We start from the raw sequence: 12,368 nt of genomic DNA, 5'->3' as shown, positions 1-12,368 counted from the left end.
TACAATCTGATGCTTTGATGGGTTTATTTTGCTGATTGATTATCAACCTACCTGTCAAGTCCATTAAGTGAAATACTTAATATTTTAAAATTTCTATTTATTTCTGCTGTTTCTATTTTCATGTTCAGTTCTCTAAGAAGTGGAGCATGAAAGTATGAAGCATGAAATTTAGCATTATGCATTTCTTCTGTTGTTCTCTTTCTTGCTTTCTGAAATTGAGCCTATTGTTGATTCTATAACTTGATAATTGACTACATTGATGAGATATAACTCTCGCTCAAAGGCATTATTATGCCTGGGGCTTACATCAATACTTCTTAACCTCAACAGTAGGCATTTTAACAATAGATTTGTGTGGTCAGATTCATCATTTTTTTGATATAATAAAAATATTAAAATTCTTGCTTATTAATTTTAAATCATGCATTACAGTATTATTTATTATATGTGAGGTAAACCAGAAAGACAAACGGTGTGATCTCACATACATGTAGAATCTGAGGAAAGATCAAGCTTTGAAGCAGAAGTTAGTATATTTGTTCTCAGAAGATGGGGAGAGGAGGAATGGAAGAATAAGGGCTGTTCCCTAATGTTATAGAGTTTAGTAAGACAGCTTTCAGATTCTGTAATATAAGTGTTGCAGGGACATGCTGTAGTCTTCAGAATAGACAAACAGTTGGATCAATTTGACACTGCAAAGATCAGGTGAAATCCTGGCCAAAGATTACAGAAAAGAAATAGTCAGATGTACCGTCAGAATCCTGGCCTGAAGCTAGAAAAGCATGGGATGATAGATAGGAGAGATTTAGCGAGATCAAATAAATAGAAACAAAACAAAACAAAAAAAAAAAAAAACAAGAAAAGATGGGATTACAAAATTATTGGCATGTAAATACACATGGGAAAAAAAGAAGGGTTCTACATAAGTAGAAGCTTGCACCTCATAAATTCAGGAATAGGCTTTGTGGCTATTTAATGAGTTGGAATTTTTGATGTACTGTGAGCCAGAAAATCAATAACAACTCTTCCCAATAAAATGCATAGCTGGCCTGCTAACTGGCAGTACTGGCCATCCTGAGGCTCTGCCCTTGGTTGCTTTAATAACAGGCTGTGTTACCATTGCACATTCCAGACCCAATACCCCTGAATGTCCACTCTTGTGTCATCCTGATGGCAGCTGATGGGCATTTTCGGGGCATTCATTTGCCACCTCCTATTAAATGTCATATCCCAGAATAGACCCAGAATGCAATGCTCTCTATCCAGAGACCAAACCTCTATAATGTTATTCGTGCATTTCAATTCTAACAAGTGTATGGTGGCAGTAATGACCTCAAGCAATGCAGTCAGTCATTTCAGTGCCCAGAAATTAAAAGCAGCACCTATAGTAATTAGATAGAAAGACTTTGGTCATACGTATATTTTTATGTTCCCTCTTAATTTTTATTCACTAGTAGTAACTTTACACAATTGTAGTTAGGCTGAATCATACTTCATTTTTAAGAAATGAGTAATAGTGGAATAAAATCTACAACCAAAATGTCATCTTGTTGAGAGGCAATTTTCAGTGTTTTTTTTTTTTAAATAAACGTGAAAAAATTCTGTGCTAAAAAAAACTAAATAATATAAATAATTAAAATTAAAATCATCTGCAATCATATTGTAGTAACTAGTCACTACTAATATTTACCAAGCATGCCCCTAACTTATATCCTAATAATATGAGTAAAAGATAAATAGTTACAGAGGTGGTCTCTTACATGTCTTGAGAACTGATACTTGATACTGTGAATGGCCCACTTGTTTTAGTTTCTTTGTTTCTGCGTTGCTTTTGAATGAATGATTAGAGAAAAGTATCATTCTTACTACCATCATGTATGTATAAGAGTATTTATCACTGCATATATTTGTTAACTTATAATAGTTCTAGTACAATGCTGTTATTTAAAAGCATCCCATGTTGGGGGAAGTGATGTTAGATAAATGTATCTGATGCCTAATGGAAAAGAACAAAAGTTTCTCCTGAAGTGTTGTAAAGGCAAAAAAATTAGGATCGGCCCTGAAACAGGAATGAGCATAGCTGCTTCAATATAACAAAAGCTTATTTTGTAAGATCCATTGGCTTGTCAGGACTAAGGCTTTATGATAATATTGATATGATCAACTCTAAATTGGAGACTATAATTTTCACCATTTCAGAATTACTTATATTAGATATATACACACAACCTTTCATATCCATGGGACCTCCATTTATGGGTTTAACCAACTTAAAATAGGAAAGATTTAGTAAAAATGTTTGCATTTAACATGTATATATGCCCTTGTCATTGTTTTCTAAAGAGTAATAAATACATACCTAGGGCTTATTTTATGTAGTACACATAACCTAGAGTATACAGCACTTCACATATATTATATGTATATTCTATACCATTTTATTCAAGGTAATCCAGCCCAACAATGTTTCAGTATGGCAGGGTATGGCTAGAATTAATCCTTCCAGACTGATGAATGGTTGCACTTTGATGGAGGTTATAAATATTAGTGACATTGCTCTGAGACTCAAAATGTGATCTTTAATTTTACATTTTAAAATATTTTGGAAGTTTATATAAATAATAATAGTTGACATTTCTTTTGCATGAAGTTTATGATTTAGCATTTTTTTCCTATTTAGTTTTAAGGACAGAAATCAAAATAGTACTTAGTTCATCAATACCTCCACTATATTTACTCTTCTTATTGTGTGCCATCTATTGAGAGAACTATGATTAATTTCCAAAAACAAATCATGGTGTTGACATTCTCAGGCACCAGTTTGGCTACAGAGTCTGAGAATGAAATGTTGGCAAAGTACTCCTTCCGGGTAAGTACAGTCACTTGGGAATTTTACACATGACGTTCAATTTATCCTTAGCGAATACATCCACCATGAGAAAACAGAACATTTTATGCTTATTTCCACAGGTAAAAGAAATCCATTGGAGTGTCTTCAAATTGAACAAATGCTTCATTTCCCCTAAACTTTCTAAAAGGACATCTTCATAGCTGTATTTGAGTTACTGTTACAGAGACTTTAGACTCATTTTGCTGCTTTGTAAATCAAGGGAAGTTAATGCATTAAAATGAATTAAATGTCCAATATATTTAGTGTCTTTATATATTAGATTATATTAAATTAACATATTAGATACTCTAAAGGCTATAAATCCCCATTCTGCATTTTTGGTCTGAGATGAGATATTAGTAAAACACTATAATACAGGAAGAATGGCAACTCCAAAAAAATCATGAAGGAAGCTGTGCTTTTTAAATGCAGTAGAAATGACTAAATGACACTAGTTTTGAAGCTAAACTAAGACTCCATTGAGCAAATAACAGCAGTGATAGTCTTTAAGTGTTTCTCTGTGACCAGTAGGATTATAATTTGACTGAAATATCCCCGCAAGTTTGCTAGTTTACTGCTCCCCCCCCCCCCACGTTTTGGCACTATGTTGAAGGATTTGGAAGCTTTCAAAGAAAGGGCTTGGCAATAGGAAGCAGGTCACTAAGGGAGGGTCTCTGCCTTCTCTGACTAAAATGCCTACTCCTGGTTCTAGTCCTTAGCACTGCCTCCTGCTCTGCACTGTGAGGAACTGCTTCTTCCCACTTCTGCTTTCTAGTACCCAGCTTCTTCCCACTTCTGCTTTCCAGAACCCAGCTTCTTCCCACTTCCAATTTCCAGTACCCAGCTTCTTCCCACTTCTGCTTTCCGGTACCCAGCTGCCTTCCCTTCATGTCCTGCTGACATGTTCTGCTGAGAAACTGGGATCTATAAATCCTACTGTCCCTTAAATTGATTCTGTCAAGGATTTGGGCACTGTGACATAAAAGTAACCAATACCATCATCCAGTAAATGGGCAGTATGGCAGATAACAGAAAAAGATAGGAGCTAACTTAAGAACGGAAGAGGAGGAGCCATTTTCCTGGAATACAAACATAAGCTCCAAAACAAACAAACAAAAAAAAAAAAAAAAAAAAAAAAAAAAAAAAACAGTAAAAATGAAAATTTTTAAGATTTTTGGGTTAAAACATTGGTGGAGGAATAGTTTCCAACCGACTTTTATTTAAAATTTCTTTTTCCTGGAGTACTTAAAATTACTTACGTAATAATTAGACAAGAATAAAAATAAATAAAGTATCTGAAACCCTATCAGGGTAGTTTATTTGTGATTAAATGACTCTTTTTTGAACTGCTGCCTGAATGGAATGAGTTGTCAGGCAGCTGGTGAGCAGGAGCTTGACAAAATCAGTACAAAACAATAGAGGAGTCAAGCAGAAGAGCATAGAGAAACAACTTAAGTGGTCTTGAATTTAAACTGCTTCCAGAACAGTCGTGGGAAGTCGTAAAGCGATTTGCTGAGAAACCGCGTGTTCAGCAGACGAGAAGGAGGTGATGAAGGTGAAGCAGGCACATCTGTGGGCAAGAAAGATCGAGTCAGGAATGGGCGCAGGGAAGCTGAGGAAGAGAGCAGATGGAAGGCCTACAGCTAAACTGTGCTGAAAAGCGAAGACCAGGAAGACATGAGCGATGTTCCAGAGCAGTACTGCCTTGGGAGTGTCCCTTCAACAGGGAAGAGTCCTCAATGGGCTGTAGATACAGTACTTGGAAGTCAGGTGTGATGCATAAATTATTCTACGCAGCTAAGAGCGGCTGAGGTGATAGTGCAACTACTAAGTATTTTAAAGTAGTACCCTTGTCTCACTTCTGTTGATGTTCTTAGCCATCGGTTGAAATCCCTAAAATAAAGAAACATATCCTACTTAAAACTAGCCATTTCCTGCTTTGGTAATAATTTCTATTCTCCCAGCACTAGGGGCCTAGGAAGCATCTCTGATCTCTGCATTTATTCTTGCTTTCCGTAGTCCTCGTTTTTTTCATTCATTTGTATCTCTGTTTGAGTGTTATTTCTTGAGCCAGAAATAGAAATTAACCAAGACTGCTGATCAACTTGACCCTCAACTTATTTGTATTTTGTGGCAAATCAAAAACGGTTACCTGTTTATCCCTCTATCTCCTGAAAAGTATAGATCTATAAAGCTTGGTCTTTGTATTCACATAGCCACAGATCCGCAGTATACAAACTGTTAGCATGGACTCAGTATTCCGTACATACCAGGCAAACTGTCTAATCCAAGAATGTGTAGCTGTTAGAGTTCAACAAATTGTTGTTTGTTAAATAGCATCTTAAAAGGAAAGGATCCTCTGCCACAAAATACTTAGAGAAACTTACACAGAATAACAATATTTTCCTAGAAAAGCCCATTGCACAAAAAGAATAAAATAGCATCAAGTAAAAGATATTGTTTGGATTGGAATAAATAGGATGAAAGTATTCTAGCTTTTGTTGCTCATGAAGTATCGAGTCCAAAGGTTGTATTCTTTGGACTTTTGCTGGAGCTCACTGCTAACGGAAGGGAAGTTTGTCTCTTGAGTATTTCTGTTATATCTGGAAAAGATTTATTCTTCAGACTCCTTTAGTGATGATTTTATTAAATTTATGTAGTGTGTGTGGGGGGGGGGGATGGGTTATAAGCAAACACTTCATATGCATATGAAGATCAGAGTACTAGCTCAGTCCTAGAGGGCACCCAGTCCTATGGCTTTTGAATCCACAAAGAGTTCTCCCTGACTCCCTTCTTTAGAGTTATGTGCACTGGAGAAGATTTGCATAATTTTACTTTAAGGTATTTTCTAGAATTTTAGTAATGGTGGAACATAAATCCACCACCATTTACCACATAGAAAACAAAAGAAAATAAAAGCTAAGCATACTGGACTGGCAGTTTTATCAAATAAAGAGAAATAGTCTGTTGCTCAGAATGGCAGAGGAAACAGGATCACTTTTATCCCCCTAGGGAAAAAATGGTTATTTATTGTCATTGTGTGAGTGAAATATGGCAGCTGGCATGTTGAACTGGTTCCATTACTTACATGGGCACAGGATAGTTTTAATAAATTTCATTATACTGGAAATGAAATTGACAGTAAAACATTAAAGCTTGCTAAAATAAGAGGATGTTTAAGGTATGTATTTTTAAAGTCAAATATAAAAGGAGTTATACACATGAAACATTTTTAATATCTGGAATAATGTTATATATCTTCTGTCCAATGCAAATAGAAAATGAGTCTCCAAAACCACCAGAATTTTATTGTTCAGTTTGATCCTACATATTATAGAGCTAAGAACTCTGTTTTGTGTATGTGTCTGTGTGTGTGTCTGTCTGTCTATGTTCATATATGTGAATTAGGAAGTAGGCAGGGAGGAAAAGTGTAATAGCAGCAAAACATCAAAATATCCCATGCTAGCATGGAGTGAAATGATATTTATTTTTCTAAATTATGAGTTCAATAGATGTTAAATTGCTTTCAAGTTCAAGGTGAATATTAAGCTGAGAATATTTAATTATTTGTGTCCGTGCATAGTCTTAATTAATACCAAGAACCTGTAAATCAACATTGAATTTTTAAAAGATCAATCTCATCCAATCTCTATTTAAATCTATGTATGTCTTCCTTCCTCCATGGCTTGTGCCTTATCCAGATGGGAAACTGCAAAAGTTCAATGGACAGCCATAACAGATCAATGTATTTTTAGATAACATAGGATTTAATTTAAATGATATCATAATATAATAAATTCTTCAAATACTAAAGAAACCCTGAAAAATTTCTTCACAGATTGTAAATGGCTTCCAATATGAGGGCATGGAACTGGATTTTTTTGTCTGAAATCCATTTCTTTTTTCTTCATTTGTTCTACCAACAGAGTCAAACATATTCAAGATCAGTTGCTTAGCAGGTGGCATTTATTGAAGACAAGGCTAATAAAACTTACAAATTAAGCTTGTATCTGAACTCATACAACTTGAAGTGAAATGTCTATGCCAAATTATTGGGGTATACCACATGCTCTTTAGACTCATTTAATTTTTTATTTTATTAGATACTTGGCATATACATTTGAGATGGCATCCCTTTCTCTTCCCCACTCCAATCCCCCCTCCTCCACCACTTGTCTTCACTAAAGTGCACTCCCTCCTAATCACCCTTTGGTCCTCTCTTCTCATTGGTCCCATTTCTCCCATTGTCTCCCTTCCGCAGTTTCATGGAGGCAATGAGAGGGGGAGGGGAGATAGGATTGGGGGAAAGTGGATAACATATGAACTATAAAAACAGAAAATATCCAGTGAAGAAAGTCCAAAAAAAAAAAAAAAAAAAAAGATTCCATCACCATATTAGTTACAAAGTTTTGCCTATAATTTGTTGCTAAGCTATGGCTGCATAGGTAGAGAGAACTTGAGAAGATAAAGACATATGACTCCCAAATGGTGACAATTACAGAATAAGTTCCTAAGTGACTGCAAGTGGTTCCTTTATCTGCTTTCTTTGCCCAAAGGGGCATATTAGAGAGCAGATAATTGCTTTATGAACTCATGTTGTATACACAGATGGATTGGTTTGCATGAAAAAAGTTGCATTAATGGCCTGTGAAATGCAGATGAAGTAATTATTTAGATAGCTCCATCAAAACACGAACTTGTTCTCATATCAAAAATTTAAATGAGTCTAAGGAGCATGTGGTATGCCCCAGTAACTTGGCATAAACATTTTATTTCGAGTTGTCTGACTTAAGATACAAGCTTAATTTGTTACTTCAAATAACTATTAATCTACTTGCTGTGTGAATTAATAATATTTTAAGTGTATAGTGTGAATATCCAGAGAGGATTTTAGTTTCATATTGTAATAGCTTAATAACTACATCTTTTAAATTAAAAAAGCATTATTGTTGAAAAAAACTGCTGTTCTCAAAATAAAAATGTATACATTGGTAAAAAAATATTGGTAGAAAACATAAAATGATGTTAAATATTTTAAGACCAAAATTCCAGAAAGCACTCTGCTCTAAATCATTAAAATAATTATCTGTCTCAGATGATATTATTTTTGACATAATCTTCCTTATGCTTTGACGCATTGTCCCTGATGCTGCATCTGCTGAGATTTGGGTTGTTTTTGTTTGTTTTTTAGGTTTTTTATTTTGGCTTGTTTTGTTTAGCATGTTCAGCACTGTGTGGACAGACATCAACATTTTCAATTGAAAACATGCAAAGAAATCATGCTGGCTTGAACTATGAGGTCATTGTACCTTGAATCTCCTTGATCTCATTTTTACACATTTAGTAAGTGCATTTTTAGCATTCAGGGTTTTAGAAAACTTACAATGCTTAAAAGAGGTTTTTAAGTTTGAGAAAGACTAACAAAGAAAGTGAACTGGAACAGCTGTTTCAGAATCTCTCCACAGTTCTGCCTTTATTTTGTGAAAAAGAAGAATATTTGGCACATTGTTTGAATATGGAGAACGAGACTAATCCTTTCATGTAAAAATGTTTTATTTGTTTGAACCTGAGCATATAATCTTGTATGAATCTTAAAACTTGACATTGATAAATACTGCTGTATTGCGCCATATGCCAACTATTCAGCAGAGCATTTCAAGATAAGTAAAAACTGTAGATAATTTTAAAACACAAAATATCAAGACCTATCACAAATCAATAGAATGTGAATGCCTTGAAATACTGGTAGGTGAGAATTCACTAGATGTGGTATGTGGTTTCTCTCTCTCTCTCTCTTCCTCCCTCCCTCCCACCTTCCCTCCTCCCTCTCTATCTCTCTAAGTAATTATTCCTTTGCATGTGTTTTGTTTTTCTTTTTTAGATAAGGTCTTGTCATTTTGCTCAAGGGAGCTTTGTATCACAATAATGCTCCTGACTCGATCTCCCAAGTGTTGTGATTGTAGGAGTAAACCACAACTCTTGGCCTCATACATATGTGTCTTTTTAAATAATTTGTTTTAACAAATCTGTAATCTGCCAGCTATCAGGAAGAGACAAAAGGAATTCAGGATATAAATTTTTAAATGAAGTGTCTGATTTATTATTTGAAATAAAAGGAAATTCACAATAATACTATAAGTATTGTCAAAAGCTCATGAACAGAGAGATCATAAAAACAAAATTAAGAAATATCAAATGTAACCACTTGTATTTTTTATAACAGCCTCATTTGAGAAGTTTAAAATGTAGTAGTAATACAACTTGTCCATTTCTCTGTGTTTCTCTCCCTCCCTCTCTCCCCCCCCCTCTGTGTGTGTGTGTGTGTGTGTATGTATGTGTTTATGTCTTTAAAAGATTAATAAAATGGTCCAAGTTTAGTGTTTTAGTCAGGATTTCTATTCCTGAACAAACATCATGACCAAGAAACAAGTTGGGGAAGAAGAGGTTTATTCAGCTTATACTTTCATATCACTGTTCATCACCAGAGGAAGTCAGGACTGGAACTCAAGCAGGTCAGGAAGCAGGAGCTGATGCAGAGGCCATAGAGGGATGTTACTTACTGACTTGCTTCCCCTGGCTTGCTGAGCTCACTTTCTTATAGAACCCAGGTCTACCAGCCCAGGGATGGCTCCACCCACAATGGGTTGGGCCCTACCCCCTTGATCACTAGTTGAGAAAATGCCTTACAGCTGGATCTCATGGAGGTATTTCCTCAACTGAGGCTCCTTTCTCTGTGATAACTCCAGCTTGTAACAAGTTGACACAAAACCAGGCAGGACAATTGACACCTTGTCAACTTGACATGCAAACAAATCAATATTAAGCTCCAACCCTTACTTTCTTGTTCATCCCCAAGATCTAAATAACCTTAAGAGTCCCACAGACTTTACCAATTCTTACATTTTAAAATTGCAATACCTTTAAAATATTCAGTCTCTTTTAAAAATCAAGGTTTTTTTTTACAATTCAAAGTCTATAAGCTGTGGGCTCCTCTTCTTCCTTTAAGAGGGAAAGATATCAGGACACCATCATCATCAAAGAAAAATCAATCTCTAACCATCAGGTGTCTGGGAATCCACTTACCAACTTCTGGGCTCCTCCAAGGGCTTGAGTCACTTCTCCAGCTCTGCCCTTTGCAGCACACACTTTGTCCTCTAGGCTCCAGCTGCCTGTTCTCCACTGTTTCTGCTGTTTTTGGTGGCCATCCCATGGTACTGGCATCTCTAAAACACCACTGTCAGTCCTAGGGCACTAATTGCCACTGAGGATGAACTTTCACCAATGACATCACATCGTCTCTCACAGTGCCAGCCTCAGCTGCTCTCCATGACCCCCTTTCATTCCTTCAAAACCAGTACCACCTGGGTGAGTCTTCCACATTACCAAGTCCAGCCACAGCACGAGGTACAACTTTGGCTATCTCTGGAACACATCCTCTTTGTACTCTCAGAAAACAGTTCCCAGAAGATTTCACCTCAATGATGCTGGTCTCTTCTTAATTGCCACTAACTTTTTAGCTCCAGCTGACCAGCATCAATAGTCCCAGTAATGCAAAGGTTTTGCTTTAGTAGTTCTGGTATCTTGTTTATCATAGCTGATTATTTAGCTCCAGCTAACCAAAACCACAAAATCTTCAGAAACAAAACAGCAACAGCCCTGATCAAAGCATCTTTAATCTTCCCTCTGAAATTTCACAAACCAGGCCTCCATCTTCTTCATTGTTCTCAACATTATCTTCCAAGCTCCTACTAAACATCCCACAGAACTCTTAATATGCCAATGGCTCTTCTAGCTCAAAGTTCTAAAGTCCATCCTTCCACAGTCCTCCCAAAACATGGTCAGGTTGTCACAGGAATACCCCACTATCTGGTACCAATTTGTCTTAATCAGGGTTTCTAGGTCTGCACAAACATCATGACCTAGAAATAAGTTGGGAAGCAAGAGGTTTATTCAGCTTATACTTCCATATCACTGTTCATCACCAGAGGAAGTCAGGACTAGAACTCAAGCAGGTCAGGAAGCAGGAGCTGATGCAGAGGCCATGGCAGGTTGTCACTTGCTAGCTTGCTTCTCCTGGCTTGCTCAGTTTTTTTTTTTTTTTCCTATAGAACCCAGGTCTACCTACCCGGGCATGGCACCACCCCAATGGGCTGGACCCTCCCCCTTTGATCACTAGTTGAGAAAATGTCTTACAGCTGGATCTCATGGAGGTATTTTCTCAACTGAGGCTCCTTTCTCTGTGATAACTCCTGCTTGTGTCAAGTTGACACAAAACCAGCCAGTATATTCGGGTACAGTTAATTCTTAAAAACTGAGGTAAAATCAGCTATTGAACTGACATCTTATGGTTGTACAGAGATTTGAAGCCACATTATGAAGAACTAAAGAATTTCTTATGGGTTTGATTACTTTAAAGTCTGATATATTTTATAAGGGAGACTGCATTAAAAATCCAAATGACCTTGAGACCATCCACAGAAATTTTCAAGATGATGTGCAATTTTTTTTTACACAAACACACACTCTCTTCAGGCTAACATTATTAATTTTTAAAAAGGATAATTAACACAATTATTTTCAAAAACGCCAATTTTGAAATAATCCTTCTAGAAAAAAATTTTGGGAACAGTCTTATTAATCCAAGAGTCTAGTCTTTTTTTATAATTGCCTGTAAATTTATAGAGTCTTGTTCTGCCATTGTAAGCTTTTAAGCCCAGTACTAAATTTGGGAGCATAGAAGTATCTATGTTTCTATCATATAATCTTGTGTTTTTCTTTGTAAGTCTGAGGTAGGAAGGGAAAGTAAATGAAATGAAATAGAGACAGACATAGAACAGTTGATGTTGCACTTGGAATGTAAAGTGAAATTATCAAAATAATCATCTAATGATCTAGTTATCAAAGATAAAAATGTCTCCTGCTAGGGATATGTCAGGATAAACCTTAATACTCTTGACATCCTTCTGGCTAGCAAAAATGATTTCTAATGTATGATTTGTGAAATTAGAGATTATAAATATACAAACAAACATACAAAAATCACAGTAGCTGAAAATTAATATATCCCTTTGTATCCTGCCACACACCAACAGTTACAACATGGATCTACCTTAGGAACTGTAAAATCAAAGTTAGTATTTAATCTTTAACCCATATCAATTAGGGTAAGGTGCTTTGCAGGAAGCTAAACAATGCTTCTAATGTGATGGAGAGGTACTGTTATGAGTTTGTTTAGACTTTGGCAAAGAACCACAGAAATATAACAGAAATGAAGATAATTTTATTATTCAACAATTCCTAGTGTGCTTTTTTAACCCCTCCCAAAATGCATAGAAACACCAGCATTGTTCAGTATTTTCCAGAGAAAAAATATAGCATGGGACATTGAAGACTGGGGTTCTTGTGAAAAGGTGTTGCAGGATATTTTAGCACACTGTGAACCCCCAGAAATTGTGTTACTTAGTGGAAAAACCTGTCT

General features: G+C 35.9%; 1 protein-coding gene across 1 annotated transcript in view; it reads left to right on the top strand.

Moving 5' to 3' along the window:
* ADGRB3 (adhesion G protein-coupled receptor B3) overlaps positions 1-12,368 on the top strand; it is a gene marked incomplete at both ends in the record, with an annotated part of 694,930 nt that overhangs the window by 206,216 nt on the left and 476,346 nt on the right. The gene's annotated exons all lie outside the window — the stretch shown is intronic.

Source organism: Micromys minutus (assembly GCF_963924665.1).
Source record: "Micromys minutus genome assembly, chromosome: 5".
Lineage (NCBI taxonomy): Eukaryota > Metazoa > Chordata > Mammalia > Rodentia > Muridae > Micromys > Micromys minutus.
The sequence above is the reverse complement of the archived record's forward strand: the minus strand, read 5'-3'. Positions and strand labels throughout refer to the sequence as shown.